Genomic DNA, 6,322 nt, shown 5'->3' on the forward strand with positions numbered 1-6,322 from the left:
TTTTCTGGACGTAGCTTCTATTTTTGTGTCTGCCTCCTACGCTGACTCAATCATAACAGTTGGCACTGATCATACAGCTCTGCAGGGAGTAAGTGGTGGCACTGATCATACAGCTCTGCGGGGACAAAGTGGTGGCACTTATGTTACAGCTTTGCGGGGACAAGGTCGTGGCACTGATCATACAGCTCTGCAGGAAGGAGTTGGTGGCACTGAACATACAGCTCAGCGTGGACAAGGTGGTGGCACTGATCTTAAAGCTCTACAAGGATGAGGTGGTGGTACTAATCATACAGCTCTGCAGGGAGGAGGTGGTGGCATTGATCATACAGCTCTGCGGGGACAAGATGGTGGCACTGATGATAAAGCTCTGCAGGGATGATGTGGTGGCACTGATCGTACAGGTCTGCAGGGATGAGGTGGTAGCACTCATCATATAGCTCTGCAGGGACAAGGTGGTGGCACTGATCATACAGCTTTGCGCGGACAAGGTGGTGGCACTGATCATATAGCTCTGAGGGGATGACGTGGTGGCACTGATCAAATAGCTCTGCAGGGATTAGGTGGTGGCAATGATCATACAGCTCTGCAAGGAGTAGGCGGTGGCACTGATCATACAGCTCTGCGGGTACTAGGTGGTGGTACAGATCATACTGCTCTGTGCTGACCAACTGGTGGCACTGATCATACAACTTTGTGGTGACAAGGTGGTGGCACTGATTATACAATTCTGCGGCTACAAGGTGGTGGCACTGATCACACAGGTCTGCAGGGAAAAGGTGGTGGCACTGAACATACAGCTCAGCACGGACAAGGTGGTGGCAATGATCAGACAGCTCTACAGGGAGGAGGTTGTGGCACTGAACATACTAGTTTGCAGGGATGAGGTAGTGGCACTGATCATACAGCTCTGCAGGTATGAGTTGGTGTCACTGAAGATACAGCTGTGCAGGGATGAGGTGGTTGCACTGATCATGCAGCTCTGTGGGGAGGAGTTGGTGGCACTGATCATGCAGCTCTGCAAGGACGAGGTGTTGGCACTGATCATACAGCTCTACAGGGATGAGATAGTGGCTCAGATCATACAGCTCTCCAGGGACGAGGAGGTGGCACTGATCATACACCTCTGCGGGGACAATGTGGTGACACTGATTATACACGTCTGTGGCGACAAGGTGCTGGTACTGATCATACAGCTCTGCAGGGAGGAGGTGGTGGCACTGATCATACAGCTCTGAAGGGAATAGGTGGTGGCACTGATCATAAAGTTCTGCAGTGACGAGGTGGTGGCACTAATCATACAGCTCAGCAGGGAGGAGGTGGTGGCACTGATCATACAGCTCAGCAGGGAGGAGGTGGTGACACTGATTATACAGCTCTGCAGGGATGAGGTAGTGGCACAGATCCTACAGACCTGCAGGGACAAGGTGGTGGCACTGATCATACAGCTTTGCGGGGACAATGTGGTTGCACTGATTATACATCTCTTTAGGTATAAGTTGGAGGCACTGATCATGCGGTTCTGAAGGGATGAGGTTGTGGCACTGATCATACAGCTCTGCAGGGATGAGGTAGTGGCACAGATCATACAGCTCTGCAGGGATGAGGTAGTGGCACAGATCATACAGCTCTGCAGAGAGGAGATGGTGACTCTGATTATACAGCTTTGCAGTGAGGATATGGTGGCACTGATCATACAGCTCTGCGGGGACGATTTGATGGCACTGATCATACAGCTCTGCTCGGACAAAGTGTTGGCACTTATGATACAGCTTTGTGGGGACAAGGTGGTGGCACTGATCATACAGCTCTGCAGTGACGAGTTCGTGGCACTGATTATGCAGTTCTGCAGGGATGAGGTAGTGGCACCGATCATACAGCTCTGCAGGGATGATTCAGTAGCACAGATCATACAGCCCTGCAGGGATGAAGTGGTGGCACTGATCATACAGCTCTGCAGGGAAAAGTTGGTGACACTGATCATACACCTCTGTGGCGACAAGGTGGTGGTACTGATCATACAGCTCTGCAAGGACCAGGTGGTGGCATTGATCATAAAGCTCTGCAGGGATGAGGTGGTGGCACTGATCATACAGCTCTGCAGAGAGGAGGTGGTGGCACTGATTATACAGCTTTACAGGGAGGAGATGGTGGCACTGATCATACAGCTCTGTGGGGACAATTTGATGGCACTGATCATACAGCTCTGCTCGGACAAAGTAGTGGCACTTATGATACAGCTTTGCGGGGACAAGGTGGTGGCACTGAACATATAGCTCAGCGTGGACAAGGTGGTGGCTCTGATCTTAAAGCTCTATAAGGATTAGGTGGAGGTACTAATCATACAGCTCTGCAGGGAGGAGGTGGTGGCCCTGATCATACAGCTCTGCGGGGACAAGGTGGTGGCACTGATCATGTAGCCCTGAGCGGAGGACGTGGTGGCACTGATCATACAGCTCTGCAAGGAAAAAATAACTCGAAGATGGATGGGAATGAGAAATCCCACAGGATAAAAAAGATGCTACATGAATGATAAAAATAATAACAATGATAATAATAAATGGCACAATTTTTATTTTTTTAAATAAAGATGCCTTTATTAAAATATTGACACAACAATTAAGTGCATTAAAAAAAAAAAAATATATATATATATATATATATATAGATATATATTAGAGTATACAATCACATTAGCCATGTGTTTATGGATAATGGAAAACCAATCCATATCAAAAATTCTTAATTAATGAACCAGGTACAAAAATGCATATATATAGTGACACAAGGATAATTACATAAAAAGAAAATAAATATATGTATAATGAATGTGCCCAAAGTGCAGAGGTGCAGCTGTGCAAAAAATTCAAATCGCACTAAGGCGTGTGCAACAAAACACAAAGTGTAAAATACCTGTAAGCCGATTGACGCTACGTGAGTTGTATAAGAACATGCCCCCACGGGCGTTTCGGAAATAAATCTCCTTCGTCAGGTGGATAGATACGCCTGCAAGGAGTAGGCGGTGGCACTGATCATACAGCTCTGCGGGGACTAGGTGGTGGTAATGATCATACAGCTCTGTGCTGACCAACTGGTGGCACTGATCATACAGCTTTGCGGTGACAATGTGGTGGCACTGATTATACAGTTCGGCGGCGACAGGGTGGTGACACTGATCATACAGCTCTGCATGGAAAGGTGGTGGCACTGAACAAACAGCTCTGCAGGGAAAAGGTGGTGGCACTGAACATACAGCTCAGCGCGGACAAGGTGGTGGCACTGATCAGACAGCTCTACAGGGAGGAGGTGGTGGCACTGAACATACTTGTTTGCCGGGATGAGTTAGTGGCACTGATTATACAGCTCTGCAGTGAGAGGTGGTGGCACTGAAGATACAGCTCTACAGGGATGAGGTGGTTGCACTGATCATAAGGATCTGCAGGGACAAGGTTGTGTCACTGATCTTAAAGCTCTGCAGGGATGAGGTGGTGGCACTGATCATACAGTTCTGCAGGGAGGAGGTGGTGGCACTGATCATACAGCTCTGTGTGGATAAGATGGTGGCAATGATCATACAGCTCTGCAGGGAGGAGTTGGTGGCACTGATCATACAGCTCTGCAAGGATGAGGTGTTGGCACTGATCATACAGCTTTGCGGGGACAATGTGGTTGCACTGATTATATATCTCTTTAGGGATAAGTTGGAGGCACTGATCATGCGGTTCTGCAGGGAAAAGGTGGTGGCACTGAACATACAGCTCAGCGAGGACAAGGAGGTGGTACTGATCAGACAGCTCTACAGGGAGGAGGTGGTGGCACTGAACATACTTGTTTACAGGGATGAGGTAGTAGCACTGATCATACAGCTCTGCAGGGATGAGGTGGTTGCACTGATCATACAGCTCTTTGGGAAGGAGGCGGTGGCACTGATCATAAGGCTCTACAGGGACCAGGTTGTGTCACTGATCTTACAGCTCTGCATGGATGAGGTGGTGGCACTGATCATACAGTTCTGCAGGGAGGAGGTGGTGGCACTGATCATACAGCTTTGCGGGGACAATGTGGTTGCACTGATTATATATGTCTTTAGGGATAAGTTGGAGGCACTGATCATGCGGTTCTGCAGGGATGAGGTTGTGGCACTGATCATACTGCTCTGCGGGGACAAGGTGGTGACACTGATCATACACCTCTGCGGCGACAAGGTGGTGGTACTGATCATACAGCTCTGCAGGGAGGAGGTGGTGGCACTGATCACACAGCTCTGAAGGGAATAGGTGGTGGCACTGATCATACAGCTCTGCAGGGAATAGATGGTGGCACTGATCATAGAGTTCTGATGATATTGGAGACTGCGGACAGACTGTCACTGGCGTTCTGTATTACAGAGGGGTAAGGTCGGGGGAAGACGTATACAGTTGTGTGTCATCAGCATAAAGATGGTACCGAAAGCCAAATTTGCTGATGGTCTGTCCAATTGGGGATGTATAGAGCAAGAAGAGATGGGGGCCAAGGACTGAGCCCTGAGGTACCCAGAAAGCAAGAGGAAGAGGAGATGAAGTGGAGCCAGCGAACAAAACACTGAAGAACTCTGCAGAGACGAGGTGGTGGCACCGATCATACAGGTCAGCAGGGACGAGGTGGTGGCACTCATTATAGAGCTCTGCAGGGATGAAGTGGTGGCACTGATCATACAGCTCTGCGGGGAGGAGGAGGTGGCACTGATCATACAGGCCAAAATTGGGGTACTGGGTATGGCATGCGGATGGAGAGCACATTGATGCTGGAAAGAGCATTTGTGTTGCAGTCAGGAGGGCAGGACAGATCTAAGATCTCTCCCCACGGATCCGGCGGGCTAGCTGGATATCTTTGGGCATGATGGTGACCCTCTTAGCGTGGATCGCGCACAGATTTGTGTCCTCAAACAGCCAAGATGGTGGCACTGATCATACAGCTCTGCATTGACGAGGTGGTGGAACTGTTCATGCAGTTCTGCAGGGATGAGGTTGTGGCACTGATCATACAGCTCTGCAGGGAGGAGAGGAGGTAGTGGCACAGATCATACAGCCCTGCAGTGACGAGGTGGTGGCACTGATCATACAGTTCTGCAGGGACAAGGTGGTGACACTGATCATACACCTCTGCAGCGACAAGGTGGTGGTACTTATCATACAGCTCTGCGAGGACCAGGTGGTGGCACTGATCATAAAGCTCTGCAGAGAGGAGGTGGTGGCACTGATTAGACAGCTTTGCAGGGAGGAGATGTTGGCTGTTGTGAGTTCATTTTCCCCTTCACTACTGAGGCCCGATGAACTCCCTCTTCTGGTAAAGAAAGGTAGTGAGCCTGATTATCAAACACCTGAGCCTAATGATGATGACTGGCTGAGTGGAGTTACTGACTGGATATAAGGCCGCCGACGCCCTTCTGCCCTGCGGGTGATTTCTCTGTGGGATCCTTGGAGACCAGTCTGAATTCCTGCTCTTCTAAAGCTAAGTTTTCTGCTCGGCTTTTTGCATTTGTGCTTTGACTTTGTTTTGCTTTGTTTTTCCGGATTTCTGCCATTCCCTGCTGGGGTGAGCTGAATTCCTTTAGCTCTGTCCTCTGAAAATACCTTAGTGCTGATTTAGTTTTTGAAGCCTAGCTGCTTCAGGGTCTTTTTCCATATCAGCTTGTTGGCTTATGTCTTTGATATGGTTTTGGCAGATTGCAGACAGCAACCTTTCTTTCCTGTTCTGTTTAGTTAGCTTGAGCCCCATTGTTTGCTCAGCCTATCTTTCTATCTGTGTGAGTGTTTTTTCATCTTGCGTCACCGTCATTATATGTTGGGGGCTGCCTTTTACTTTGGGGTCTGCTCTGGGGCAGTTTAGATTTCCTTTTCTGTCTTTAGGCTATTTAGCTCTCCGGCTGTGATTGAGGGGTCTAGGGCACCGTAGGAACCCCCCACGGCTACTGCTAGTTGTGTTGATAGGTTCAGGGGTCTGCAGTCTGATAGTTGCCAACTTCTCTGGTTTTCTGGACGTAGCTTCTATTTTTGTGTCTGCCTCCTACGGTGACTCAATCATAACAGAATCACCCGCCATACCGCAGATCCTAGGGTACTCAATAGCAGGAAAGAATTGTAAAAAAAAAAAAAAAAAAGTGTGTATATTTTTTCCTCTATATCTCTGAGGCCGTAGGGGGATTTTTTTTTTTTCTCTCAATGGAGATAAAGCAATTGTCTGATCGTGTGGAGCAGCTCGCTGCGGAAGTGCGTGGAATTTCCGCCTACCTTGCTCATTCACATGCTGCTGAACCAAAGATTCCTACACCTGATGTATTTTTTGG

This window comes from Dendrobates tinctorius, unplaced genomic scaffold (assembly GCF_039654945.1).
Source record: "Dendrobates tinctorius isolate UK_male_01 unplaced genomic scaffold, ASM3965494v1 ptg000202l, whole genome shotgun sequence".
In the NCBI taxonomy this organism is placed as follows: domain Eukaryota; kingdom Metazoa; phylum Chordata; class Amphibia; order Anura; family Dendrobatidae; genus Dendrobates; species Dendrobates tinctorius.